The following is a 20871-nucleotide window of genomic DNA, read 5'->3' as shown; positions in this document are numbered from 1 at the left end:
TGACCTGTATATACACACACACCGACCTGTATATAACACACACACTGACCTGTATATACATACACACACTGACCTGTATATATACACACACTGACCGTATATATACACACACACGACCTGTATATACACACACGACCTTATATATACACACACCGACCTGTATATACACACACACTGACCTGTATATAACACACACACTGACCCGTATATATACACACACACACTGACCTGTATATACACACACACACCGACCTGTATATATACACACACACACTGACCTGTATATACCACACACACCGACCTGTATACACACACACTGACCTGTATATACACACACCGACCTGTATACACACACACACTGACCTGTATATACACACACACTGACCTGTATACACACACACACACACACCGACCTGTATATATACACACCGACCTGTATATACACACCCGACCTGTATATATACACACACTGACCTGTATATAACACACACACACTACCTGTATATATACACACACACACTGACCTGTATATAACACACACACACGACCTGTATATATACACACACACACGACCGTATACACACACACTGACCTGTATATACACACACTGACCTGTATACACACACACACTGACCTGTATACACACACACACTGACCTGTATACATACACACACTGACCTGTATATATACACACACTGACCTGTATATATACACACTGACCTGTATATATACACACACTGACCTGTATATATACACACTGACCTGTATACACACAGACACACTGACCTGTATACACACACACACACTGACCTGTATATATACACACACTGACCTGTATATACACACACTGACCTGTATATATACACACACTGACCTGTACACACACTGACCTGTATATATACACACACCGACCTGTATATATACACACACCTGACCCGTATATATACACACACGGACCGTATATATACACACACACACCCGACCTGTATATATACACACACACACTGACCTGTATATATACACACACACACTGACCTGTATATATACACACACACACACTGACTTGTATACACACACACTGACCTGTATATACACACACTGACCTGTATATATAGACACACTGACCTGTATATATAGACACACTGACCGGTATATATAGACACACTGACCTGTATATATACACACACTGACCTGTATATACACACACACTGACCTGTATATATACACACACACTGACCTGTATATATACACACACACTGACCTGTATATATACACACACTGACCTGTATATATACACACACACACTGACCTGTATATATACACAAACACACTGACCTGTATATATACACAAACACACTGACCTGTATATATACACAAACACACTGACCTGTATATACACACACTGACCTGTATATATACACAAACACACTGACCTGTATATATACACAAACACACTGACCTGTATATATACACACACACACTGACCTGTATATACACACACACACTGACCTGTATATACACACACTGACCTGTATATACACACACTGACCTGTATATATAGACACACTGACCTGTATATATAGACACACTGACCTGTATATATACACACACTGACCTGTATATATACACACACACGACCTGTATATAACACACACCTGACCTGTATATACACACACCGACCTGTATACACACACACTGACCTGTATACACACACACTGACCTGTATACACACACACCGACCTGTATATATACACACACCGACCTGTATATATACACACACTGACCTGTATATATACACACACTGACCTGTATATATACACACACCGACCTGTATATATACACACACTGACCTGTATATATACACACACCGACCCGTATACACACACACGACCTGTATACACACACACTGACCTGTATAACACACACTGACCTGTATATACACACACTGACCTGTATACACACACACTGACCTGTATACACACACACTGACCTGTATATACACACACACTGACCTGTAACAATACACACACCGACCTGTATATATAACACACACACTGACCTGTATATATACACACACACACCGACCTGTATATATACACACACACACTGACCTGTATATAACACACACACACTGACCTGCATACACACACACCGACCTGCATATACACACACCGACCTGTATACACACACACACCGACCTGTATATATACACACACCGACCTGTATACACACACACACCGACCTGTATATATACACACGCTGTATACAACACACACTGACCTGTATATATACACACACACACTGACCTGTATATAACAACACACTGACCCGTATATATACACACACACACCGACCTGTATATACACACACACACCGACCTGTATAACACACACACACGACCTGTATAACACACACACTGACCTGTATATACACACACTGACCTGTATACACACACACACACTGACCCGTATAGCACACACTGACCTGTATACATACACACACTGACCTGTATATACACACACTGACCTGTATATATACACACTGACCTGTATATATACACACACTGACCTGTATATATACACACACGACCTGTATACACACAGACACACTGACCTGTATACACACACACACACGACCTGTATATATACACACACTGACCTGTATATACCACACCGACCTGTATATATACACACACTGACCTGTACACACACCGACCTGTATATATACACACATGACCTGTATATACACACACACTGACCTGTACATATACACACACACCGACCCGTATATACACACACACACACACTGACCCGTATATAACAACACACACTGACCTGTATATATACACACACACCGACCTGTATATATACACACACACACCTGACCTGTATACAACACACACTGACCTGTATATACACACACTGACCTGTATATACACACACTGACCTGTATATATACACACACCGACCTGTATATATACACACACCGACCTGTATATATACACACACTGACCTGTATATATACACACACTGACCTGTATATATACACACACTGACCTGTATATACACACACACTGACCTGTATATAACACACACACCGACCTGTATATATACACACACACCGACCTGTATATATACACACACACTGACCTGTATATATACACACACACCGACCTGTATATATACACACACACACGGACCTGTATAAACACACACACACTGACCTGTATATATACACACACACTGACCTGTATATATACACACACACACTGACCTGTATAAACACAACACACCGACCGAAAACACACACACACTGACCTGTATAACACACACACTGACCTGTATATACACACACACACTGACCTGTATATACACACACTGACCTGTATACACACACACTGACCTTATACATACACACACTGACCTGTATATACACACACACCGACCTGTATATATACACACACCGACCTGTAATAACACACACACCGACCTGTATATATACACACACTGACCTGTATATACACACACCGACCCGTATACACACACACCGACCTGTATACACACACACGACCTGTATATATACACACACCGACCTGTATATATACACACACGACCTGTATATATACACACACCGACCTGTATATATACACACACTGACCTGTATATACACACACACTGACCTGTATACACACACACCGACCTGTATACACACACACCGACCTGTATATACACACACCGACCCGTATATACACACACCGACCTGTATACACACACACCGACCTGTATATACACACACCGACCTGTATATACACACACTGACCTGTATACATAACACACACTGACCGTATATATACACACACTGACCTGTATATACACACACTGACCTGTATATACACACACTGACCTGTATATATACACACACCGACCTGTACACACACACACGGACCTGTACACACACACACTGACCTGTATACACACACACTGACCCGTATATATACACACACTGACCTGTATATATACACACACCGACCTGTATATATACACACCGACCTGTATATATACACACACTGACCTGTATATATACACACACTGACCTGTATATATACACACACCGACCTGTATATATACACACACCGACCTGTATATACACACACACCGACCTGCATATATACACACACCCGACCCGTATATATACACACACACTGACCTGTATATATACACACACACCGACCTGTATATATACACACACGACCTATACACACACACACTGACCTGTATATATACACACACACACTGACCTGTATATATACACACACACCGACCTGTATATATACACACACACCGACCTGTATATACACACACACGACCGTATATACACACACACCGACCTGTATATATACACACACACTGACCTGTATATACACACACACTGACCTGTATACAACACACACTGACCTGTATATATACACACACACTGACCTGTATATATACACACACTGACCTGTATATATACACACACTGACCTGTATATAACACACACCGACCTGTATATACACACACGGACCTGTATATACACACACGACCTGTATACACACACACTGACCTGTATATACACACACCTGACCTGTATATACACACACTGACCTGTATATAACACACACTGACCTGTATATATACACACACTGACCTGTATATATACACACACCGACCTGTATATAACACACACCGACCTGTATATATACACACACCGACCTGTATATACACACACACTGACCTGTATATACACACACACTGACCTGTATATACACACACTGACCTGTATATATATACACACACTGACCTGTATATATATACACACACTGACCTGTAAACACACACACTGACCTGTATATATACACACACTGACCTGTATATACACACACTGACCTGTATATATACACACACTGACCTGTACACACACACCCTGACCTGTATATATACACACACCGACCTGTACACACACACACGACCGCACACACACACACTGACCTGTATATATACACACACACCACACACACACGACCTGTATATATACACACACACACTGACCTGTATATATACACACACACACTGACCTGTATATACACACACTGACCTGTATATACACACACTGACCTGTATACACACACACACTGACTTGTATACACACACACTGACCTGTATATACACACACTGAACTGTATATACACACACTGACCTGTATACACACACACACTGACCTGTATACACACACACACTGACCTGTATATATACACACACTGACCTGTACACACACACACTGACCTGTATATATACACACACACACACGACCTGTATATATACACACACACACTGACCTGTATATATACACACACACACTGACCTGTATATACACACACTGACCTGTATACACACACACACACTGACTTGTATACACACACACTGACCTGTATATACACACACTGAACTGTATATACACACACTGACCTGTATACACACACACACTGACCTGTATATACACACACTGACCTGTATATATACACACACTGACCTGTATATATACACACACTGACCTGTACACACACACACTGACCTGTATATACACACACACTGACCTGTATATATACACACACTGACCTGTACACACACACACTGACCTGTATATACACACACACTGACCTGTATATACACACACACTGACCTGTATAATACACACACACACGACCTGTATATACACACACACACACGACCTGTATAAACACACACACACTGACCTGTATATATACACACACACACACTGACCTGTATATATACACACACACACACTGACCTGTATATATACACACACACACACACTGACCTGTATATAACACACACACACACACTGACTTGTATACACACACACCGACCTGATACACACACACCGACCTGTATACACACACACACTGACCTGTATACACACACACACTGACCTGTATATATACACACACACACTGACCTGTATATATACACACTGACCTGTATATATACACACACTGACCTGTATATACTCACACTGACCTGTATATATACACACACTGACCTGTATATATACACACACACTGACCTGTATATACACACACCGACCTGTATATATACACACACTGACCTGTATATATACCACACACTGACCTGTATATATACACACACACACGACCTGTATATATACACACACACACTGACTTGTATACACACACACCGACCTGTATATACACACACCGACCTGTATACACACACACACTGACCTGTATACACACACACACACCTGACCTGTATATATACACACACACACACTGACCTGTATATATACACACACGACCTGTATATATACACACGACCTGTATATATACACACACTGACCTGTATATATACACACACACCGACCTGTATATATACACACACACACTGACCCGTATATATACACACACACACTGACCTGTATATATACACACACACCCGACCTGTATACACACACACTGACCCGTATACACACACACACTGACCTGTATACACACACACACTGACCTGTATACACACACACCGACCTGTATACACACACACTGACCTGTATACATACACACCTGACCTGTATATATACACACACTGACCCGTATATATACACACTGACCTGTATATATACACACCCGACCTGTATATATACACACACCGACCTGTATATATACACACTGACCTGTATACACACAGACACACTGACCATACACACACACACACCGACCTGTATATACACACACACTGACCTGTATATACACACACTGACCTGTATATATACACACACACTGACCTGTATATATACACACACTGACCCGTATATATACACACACTGACCTGTATATATACACACACACCGACCTGTATATATACACACACACTGACCTGTATATATACACACACACACACTGACCTGTATATATACACACACACCGACCGTATATACACACACACACACTGACCTGTATAACACACACCCTGACCTGTATATACACACACCGACCGTATATATAGACACACTGACCTGTATATATACACACACTGACCTGTATATAACACACACTGACCTGTATATAACACACACACCTGACCCGTATATATACACACACGACCTGTATATATACACACACCGACCTGTATATAACACACACTGGACCTGTATATACACACACCGACCTGTATATATACACACACACCTGACCTGTATATATACACACACACACTGACCTGTATATATACACACACCGACCTGTATATACACACACTGACCTGTATATAACACACTGACCTGTATATATACACACACCGACCTGTATATATACACACATGACCGTATACACACACCACTGACCTGTATACACACACACACACTGACCTGTATATATACACACACGACCTGTAATACACACACCGACCTGCATAACACACACACCGACCTGTACATATACACACACCGACCTGCATATATACACACACCTGACCTGTATATATACACACACCTGACCCGTATATAACACACACACACTGACCTGTATATAACACACACACACGACCTGTATATAACACACACACACTGACCCGTAATAACACACACCGACCTGTATACACACACACGACCTGTATATACACACACTGACCTGTATATACACACACACTGACCTGTATATATACACACACTGACCTGTATATATACACACACTGACCTGTATATATACACACACTGACCTGTATATACACACACACTGACCTGTATATAACACACACACTGACCTGTATATATACACACACACTGACCTGTACATAACACACACACTGACCTGTATATATACACACACACACGACCTGTATAATACACACACACACTGACCTGTATATATACACACACACCCGACCTGTATATATACACACACACTGACCTGTATATATACACACACACTGACCTGTATATAACACACACACACTGACCTGTATACACACACACCGACCTGTAATACAACACACGACCTGTATATATACACACACTGACCTGTATATATACACACACTGACCTGTAACACACACCTGACCTGTATATACACACACACGACCTGTATATATACACACACTGACCTGTAATATACACACACACGACCTGTATATATACACACACCGACCTGTATATACACACACACTGACCTGTATATAAACACACACCGACCTGATATACACACACCGACCTGTATAACACAACGTATAACACACACACTGACCTGTATATATACACACACTGACCTGTATATAACACACACGACCTGATACACACACACACTGACCTGTATATACACACACACGACCTGTAACACACACGACCTGTATATACACACACTGACCTGTATACACACACACACCGACCTGTATATAACCACACACACTGACCTGTATATACACACACACTGACCTGTATATACACACACCTGACCTGTATATATACACACACTGACCCGTACCAACACACACACTGACCTGTATATAACACACACACACCGACCTGTATACACACACACCTGACCTGTACACACACACACCGACCTGTATACACACACACCGACCTGTATATAACACACACCGACCGTATATACACACACACTGACCTGTATATAACACACACATGACCTGTATATACACACACACTGACCTGTATATAACACACACTGACCTGTATATATACACACACCTGACCTGATATAACACACACCGACCTGTATATATACACACCACTGACCTGTATAAACACACACACACTGACCGTATATATACACACACCGACCTGTACACACACACACCGACCTGTATACACACACACTGACCTGTATATAACACACACACACTGACCTGTATAACACACACACTGACCTATATACACACACTGACCTGTATACACACACACCGACCTGTATACAACACACACGACCGTATACACACACACTGACCCGTATATATACACACACCTGACCTGTATATATACACACACACTGACCGCATATAACACACACACCGACCTGTATATACACACACACTGACCTGTATATACACACACACCTGACCTGTATAATACACACACACCGACCTTATAAACAGACACACACACTGACCTGTATATAACACACACCGACCTGTATAATACACACTGACCTGTATATAACACACACTGACCTGTATATACACACACACTGACCTGTATATACACACACACGACCGTATATACACACACACCGACCTGTATATATACACACACCGACCTGTATATATACACACACACTGACCTGTATATACACACCCGACCTGTATATATACACACACTGACCTGTACACACACACACACCGACTGTATACACACACACACTGACCTGTACACACACACACACGACCTGTATATATACACACACCGACCGTATATAACACACACACCGGACCGTATATAAACACACACACGACCTGTATATATAACACACACCGACCTGTATATAAACACTGACCTGTATATATACACACACACTGCCGTATACACACACACTGACCTGTATATACACACACTCCGACCGTATAACACACACACTGACCTGTATATACACACACACCGACCTGCATATACACACACACTGACCTGTATATATACACACACCCGACCGTATATATACACACACTGACCTGTATATAACACACACACTGACCTGTATATATACACACACCTGACCTGTATATAACACCACACACTGACCTGTATATATACACACACACTGACCTGTATATATACACACACACGACCTGTATATACACACACACCTGACCATATATACACACACCACTGACCGTAATACACACACCGACCTGTATATACACACACTGACCGTATATACACACACGACGATATAAAACACACGACCCGTATATATACACACACCGACCTGTATACACACACACTGACCTGTATATATACACACCGACCTGTATATACACACACCGACCTGTATATACACACACACCGACCTGTATATACACACACCGACCCGTATATACACACACTGACCTGTATATACACACACACCGACCCGTATATATACACACACACCGACCTGTATATACACACACACCGACCTGTATATACACACACTGACCTGTATATACACACACACACCGACCTGTAACACACACACTGACCTGTATATACACACACCGACCTGTATATACACACACGACCTGTATATATACACACACTGACCTGTATATATACACACACTGACCTGTATAATACACACACACTGACCTGTATATACACACACCGACCTGTATATATACACACACCGACCTGTATACACACACACACCGACCTGTATACACACACACGACTGTATACAACACACACCGACCTGTATACACACACACTGACCTGTATATACACACACACTGACCTGTATATACACACACACTGACCTGTATATACACACACACGACCTATATACACACACACCGACCTGTACACACACACACCTGACCTGTATACATACACACACGACCTGTATAACACACACACCTGACCTGTATAAACACACACACACTGACCTGTATATACACACACACTGACCTGTATATAACACACACACACCGACCTGTATATACACACACACCGACCTGTATATACACACACACCGACCCGTATATACACACACACTGACCTTATATACACACACACGACCTGTATAACAACACACTGACCTGTATAACACACACACTGACCTGTATATACACACACTGACCTGTATAACCACACACACCGACCTGTATACACACACACCGACCGTATAACACACACGACCTGTATAACACACACACGACCTGTATACACACACACTGACCTGTATATACACACACACCGACCTGTATATACACACACCGACCTGTATATATACACACACACTGACCTGTATATATACACACACACACTGACCTGTATATACACACACACCGACCTGTATACACACACACTGACCTGTATATAACACACACACTGACCTGTATATACACACACCGACCCGTATATACACACACCCGGACCCGTATATACACACACTGACCTGTATATATACACACACCCCGACCTGTATATATACACACACCGACCTGTATATACACACACCGACCCGTATATACACACACCGACCTGTATAAACACACACACACCGACCTGTATATATACACACACACCGACCTGTATATAACACACACACCGACCTGTATATAAACACACACACTGACCTGTATATACACACACACCGACCTGTATATACACACACACTGACCTGTATACAACACACACTGACCTGATATACACACACCGACCGTATATATACACACACCGACCTGTATATATACACACACTGACCTGTATAACACACACACTGACCTGTATATATACACACACTGACCTGTATATACACACACACCGACCCGTATATATACACACACGACCTGTATATACCACACCGACCCGTATATACACACACCGACCTGTATATACACACACACTGACCTGTATATACACACACTGACCTGTATATATACACACACCGACCTGTATATACACACACCGACCCGTATAAACACACACACCGACCCGTATATAACACACACACACCGACCTGTATACACACACACTGACCGTATACACACACACGACCCGTATATACACACACCGACCGTATACACACACACCGACCTGTATATACACACACACCGACCTGTATATATACACACACGACCGTATATACACACACCGACCTGTATATATACACACACTGACCTGTATATATATTACACACACACCGACCTGTATATATACACACACACTGACCTGTATATAACACACACACTGACCTGTATATATACACACACACTGACCTGTATACACACACACCGACCCGTATACACACACACTGACCTGTATATACACACACACCGACCTGTATACACACACACCCGACCTGTATACACACACACTGACCTGTATATACACACACACCGACCTGTATATAGCACACACCGACCTGTATATACACACACACTGACTGTACACACACACACACCGACCTGTATACACACACACCGACCTGTACACACACACACACCGACCTGTATAAACACACACACGACCTGTATATAACACACACACTGACCTGTATATACACACACACTGACCTGTATATAACACACACACTGACCCGTATAACACACACACACCGACCGTATAATACACACACACACTGACCCGTATATACACACACACCGACCTGTATATAACACACACCGACCTGTATATATACACACACACGACCTGTATATACACACACACCGACCTGTATATACACACACACTGACCTGTATATAACACACACACCGACCGTATATACACACACCGACCGTATATACACACACCGACCCGTATAACCACACACACCGACCTGTATATACACACACACCGACCCGTAAACACACACCGACCTGTATAAACACACACACACTGACCTGTATAAACACACACACACTGACCTGTATATACAACACACACCGACCTGTATATAACACACACCGACCTGTATATATACACACACGACCTGTATAACACACACACACTGACCTGTATATATACACACACCCCGACCTGTATAATACAACACACTGACCCGTATATATACACACACCTGACCTGTATACACACACACTGACCTGTATATATACACACCGACCGTAACACACACACCGACCGAAACACACCGACCCGTAACATACACACCGACCCGTACATAACACACACCGACTGTATACACACACACGACCTGTATACAACACACACCTCGACCTGTATATACACACACCGACCCGTATAAGCACACACCGACCTGTACACAACACACACGACCCGTATACACACACACACCGACCTGTATAACACACACACCGACCTGTATACACACACACACTGACCTGTATACACACACACCGACCTGTATATAACACACACCGACCCGTATATATACACACACTGACCTGTATATACACACACACCGACCTGTAAACACACACCCGACCTGTATATACACACACACCGACCCGTATATACCACACACCGACCCGTATATACACACACCGACCTGTATATACACACACTGACCTGTGATACACACACACTGACCTGTGTATATATACACACACCGACCTTTATAACACACACAGACCTGTATATACACACACACTGACCTGTATATAACCCACCGACCTGTATATACACACACTGACCTGTATATATACCAAACCGACCTGTATATACACACACCACACTGACCGTATATATACATACACACACTGACCTGTATATATACACACACCGACCTGTATATATATACACACACGACCTGTATATAACACACACCGACCCGTATACATACACACACACGACCTGTAATATACACACACCGACCGTAGATACACACACCTGACCTGTATAAACCACACACCGACCTGTATATACACACACTGACCTGTATATATACACACACCGACCCGTACACACACACACACCGACCCTTATACACACACACACTGACCTGTATACACACACACCGACCTGTATATATACACACACACCGACCTGTATATAACACACACACTGACCTGTATATACACACACACTGACCTTATATACCACACACACTGACCTGTATAACCACACACCGACCTGTATATACACACACACCGACCTGTATATAACACACACCGACCTGTATAACACACAACACACGACCTGTATATACACACACACCGACCTGTATATACACACACACCGACCTGTATATACACACACCCGACCTGTATATACACACACACTGACCTGTATATACACACACTGACCTGTATATACACACACACACTGACCTGTATATAACACACACTGACCTGTATATAACACACACTGACCTGTATATAACACACACACACTGACCTGTATAAACACACACACACCGACCTGTATATACACACACCAGACCTGTATATATACACACACTGACCTGTATATAACACACACACACCGACCTGTATATAACACACACACCGACCTGTATACATACACACACACCGACCTGTATAACACACACACACCGACCTGTATATATACACACACACACCGACCCGTATACACACACACCGACCTGTATATACACACCGACCGTATATACACACACCGACCTGTATATACACACACTGACCTGTATATACACACACTGACCCGTATATACACACACTGACCTGTATATACACACACCGACCTGTATACACACACACTGACCTGTATACACACACACCGACCTGTATATACACACACCGACCTGTATATACACACACCGACCTGTATATATACACACACCGACCTGTACACACACACACACGGACCTGTATACACACACACCGACCTGTATACACACACACCGACCTGTATACACACACACTGACCTGTATACACACACACTGACCTGTATATATACACACACCGACCTGTATATATACACACACTGACCTGTATATACACACACACTGACCTGTATATACACACACACTGACCTGTATATACACACACACTGACCCGTGTATACACACACCGACCTGTATATACACACACTGACCTGTATATACACACACCGACCTGTATATACACACACACTGACCTGTATATATACACACACCGACCCGTATATATACACACACTGACCTGTATATACACACACGACCTGTATATATACACACACTGACCTGTATATATACACACACTGACCTGTAATATACAATAATAACACACACCGACCGTAATATACACAACACACGACCTGTATATATACAACACACACCGACCTGTATATATACAACACACTGACCTGTATATATACACACACACCGACCTGTATATAACACACACTGACCTGTATATACACACACACTGACCTGTATATACACACACACTGACCTGTATACACACACACACCGACCTGTATACACACACACTGACCTGTATATACACACACACTGACCCGTATAATCACACACACCGACCTGTATATACCACACACTGACCTGTATACACACACACCGACCTGTATACACACACACTGACCTGTATATAACACACACCGACCTGTATATATACACACACTGACCTGTATATATACACACACACACCGACCCGTATATACACACACACACTGACCTGTATATATACACACACCGACCCGTATATAACACACACACTGACCTGTATATAACACACACCGACCTGTATATAACACACACTGACCTGTACACACACACACTGACCTGTATACACACACACCGACCTGTATACACACACACCGACCTGTATATATACACACACTGACCTGTATATACACACACACTGACCTGTATATAACACACACTGACCTGTATATATACACACACCGACCTGTATATACACACACATGACCTGTATATAACACACACACTGACCTGTATATACACACACACCGACCCGTATATACACACACACTGACCTGTATATACACACACACTGACCTGTATATACACACACACCGACCTGTATATACACACACCGACCTGATACACACACCGACCCGCGTATACACACACTGACCTGTATATACACACACCGACCTGTATATATACACACACACTGACCTGTATATACACACACCGACCTGTATATACACACACCGACCGGTATATACACACACCGACCCGTATATAACACACACTGACCTGTATATACACACACACTGACCTGTATATACACACACACACTGACCTGTATACACACACACTGACCTGTATACAAACACACACACTGACCTGTATATATACACACACTGACCCGTATATAACACACACACCGACCTGTATATATACACACACCGACCTGTATATATACACACACTGACCTGTATATACACACACACTGACCCGTACATACACACACACCGACCTGTACACACACACACACTGACCTGTACACACACACACACCGACCTGTATATAACACACACACTGACCTGTATATACACACACACTGACCCGTATATATACACACACCGACCTGTATATACACACACATGACCTGTACACACACACACACCGACCCGTACACACACACACACTGACCTGTACACACACACACACTGACCTGTATACACACACACCGACCTGATACACACACCGACCTGTATATACACACACACTGACCTGTATATAACACACACTGACCTGTATATATACACACACCGACCCGTATATAACACACACCGACCTGTATATAACACACACACTGACCTGTATATATACACACACTGACCTGTATATAACACACACCGACCTGTATATACACACACACCGACCTGTATATACACACACACTGACCTGTATATACACACACACCGACCTGTATATACACACACCGACCTGTATATACACACACCGACCTGTATATACACACACTGACCTGTATATATACACACACACACGACCTGTATATATACACACACACCGACCTGTATATATACACACACCGACCTGTATATATACACACCGACCTGTATATACACACACTGACCTGTATATATACACACATGACCTGTATATATACACACACCGACCCGTATATACACACACCGACCTGTATATATACACACACTGACCTGTATATACACACACCGACCTGTATATACACACACTGACCTGTATATACACACCGACCTGTATATAACACACACCGACCTGTATATATACACACACCGACCTGTATATACACACACACTGACCTGTATATATACACACACCGACCTGTATATAACACACACCGACCTGTATATATACACACACCGACCCGTATATACACACACTGACCTGTATATACACACACACCGACCTGTATAACACACACACTGACCTGTATATACACACACTGACCTGTATATACACACACACCGACCTGTGTATACACACACTGACCTGTATATACACACACCGACCTGTATATACACACACTGACCTGTATATACACACACTGACCTGTATATACACACACCGACCTGTATATAACACACACACTGACCTGTATATACACACACTGACCTGTATATACACACACCGACCTGTATATACACACACCGACCTGTATATACACACACCGACCTGTATATACACACACACCGACCTGTATATATACACACACTGACCTGTATATATACACACACTGACCTGTATATACACACACACACCGACCTGTATACACACACACCGACCTGTATATAAACACACACGACCCGTATATAAACACACACCGACCTGTATATAACACACACACGACCTGTATACAACACACACACTGACCCGTATATACACACACACCCGACCTGTACACACACACACACCGACCTGTACACACACACACACTGACCTGTATACACACACACCGACCTGTATACAACACACCGACCTGTATACACACACACTGACCTGTATATATACACACACTGACCTGTATATATACACACACCGACCTGTATATACACACACACCGACCCGTATATATACACACACTGACCTGTATATACACACACACTGACCTGTATATACACACACACCGACCTGTAATAACACACACACTGACCTGTATATACACACACACACCGACCTGTAATACACACACACTGACCTGTATATAACACACACACTGACCTGTATATACACACACACCGACCTGTATATAACACACACACACTGACCTGTATATACACACACACCGACCTGTATATAACACACACACCGACCTGTATATACACACACCGACCTGTATATACACACACCTGACCTGTATATACACACACCTGACCTGTATATATACACACACACCGACCTGTATATATACACACACCTGACCTGTATATATACACACACACTGACCTGTATATATACACACACCGACCTGTATATATACACACACACTGACCTGTATATATACACACACCGACCCGTATACACACACACTGACCTGTATATACACACACACACTGACCTGTATATACACACACACCGACCTGTATATACACACACACCGACCTGTAATATACACACACACACCGACCTGTATATAACACACACACTGACCTGTATATATCACACACACACCGACCTGTATATATACACACACACACTGACCTGTATATAACACACACACACCGACCTGTATATATACACACACACACCGACCTGTATATAACACACACCGACCTGTATATATACACACACTGACCTGTATATATACACACCCTGACCTGTATATACACACACACCGACCTGTATATATACACACACACTGACCTGTATATATACACACACATGACCCGTATATACACACACTGACCTGTATATACACACACCGACCTGTATATATACACACACCGACCCGTATATATACACACACTGACCTGTATATAACACACACTGACCTGTATATATACACACACCGACCTGTATATATACACACACCACACTGACCTGTAATACACACACCGACCTGTATATATACACACACCGACCTGTATATAACACACACCGACCTGTATATACACACACACTGACCTGTATATATACACACACTGACCTGTATATATACACACACTGACCTGTATACACACACACACTGACCTGTATATATACACACCGACCTGTATATATACACACACTGACCTGTATATATACACACACACCTGACCTGTATATAACACACACACACCGACCTGATACACACACACCGACCTGTATATACACACTGACCTGTATATACACACACCGACCTGTATATATACACACACTGACCCGTATATACACACACCGACCTGTATATACACACACTGACCTGTATATATACACACACCGACCTGTATATACACACCCACACACCGACCTGTATATAACACACACACTGACCTGTATATAAACACACACCGACCTGTATATACACACACTGACCTGTATATAACACACACACCGACCCGTACACACACACACACCGACCGTATACACACACACTGACCTGTATATATAACACACTGACCTGTATATACACACACCGACCTGTATATAACACACACCGACCTGTACACACACACACACTGACCTGTATACACACACACAACTGACCTGTATACACACACACACCGACCTGTATACACACACACACTGACCTGTATACACACACACTGACCTGTATATATACACACACACTGACCTGTATATATACACACACACCTGACCTGTATATATACACACACACACCGACCTGTATATATACACACACACACCGACCTGTATATACACACACACCGACCTGTATATACACACACACTGACCTGCATATAACACACACCACGACCGTATATACACACACACCGACCTGTATATACACACACACTGACCTGTATATACACACACCGACCCGTATAACACACACACACCGACCTGTATATACACACACACTGACCTGTATATATACACACACTGACCTGTATATATACACACACACCTGACCTGTATATATACACACACACACTGACCTGTATATACACACACACACCGACCCGTATATACACACACACTGACCCGTATATATACACACACACCGACCTGTATATAACACACACACTGACCTGTATATATACACACACACACCGACCTGTATATAACACACACACCGACCTGTATACACACACACCGACCTGTATATACACACACTGACCTGTATATATACACACACCGACCTGTATATATACACACACTGACCTGTATATACACACACTGACCTGTATATATACACACACTGACCTGTATACACACACACTGACCTGTATACACACACACCGACCTGTATAACACACACCGACCTGTATATATACACACACTGACCTGTATACACACACACTGACCTGTATATATACACACACCGACCTGTACACACACACACACCGACCTGTATACACACACACTGACCTGTATACCACACACACTGACCTGTATATACACACACACCGACCCGTAACACACACACCGACCTGTATATATACACACACACTGACCTGTATATACACACACTGACCTGTATATACACACACACCGACCTGTATATACACACACACCGACCTGTATATACACACACACCGACCTGTATATACACACACACCGACCTGTATATAAACACACACTGACCTGTATATACACACACCGACCCGTATATACACACACCGACCTGTATATACACACACACCGACCTGTATAAACACACACACCGACCTATATACACACACCGACCTGTATATAACACACACTGACCTGTATATATACACACACATGACCTGTATATATACACACACACGACCTGTATATATACACACACACCGACCTGTATATAACACACACTGACCAACACACACTGACCTGTATATATACACACACACACCGACCTGTATATATACACACACACTGACCTGTATATATACACACACACCGACCTGTATATATACACACACTGACCTGTATATATACACACACCGACCTGTATATACACACACCGACCTGTATATATACACACTGACCTGTATATACACACACACACTGACCTGTATATACACACACACACTGACCTGTATACACACACACCGACCTGTATACACACACA

The sequence above is a fragment of the Salmo salar genome, chromosome ssa09 (genome assembly GCF_905237065.1).
Source record: "Salmo salar chromosome ssa09, Ssal_v3.1, whole genome shotgun sequence".
Taxonomy (NCBI): domain Eukaryota; kingdom Metazoa; phylum Chordata; class Actinopteri; order Salmoniformes; family Salmonidae; genus Salmo; species Salmo salar.
The sequence above is the reverse complement of the archived record's forward strand: the minus strand, read 5'-3'. Positions refer to the sequence as shown.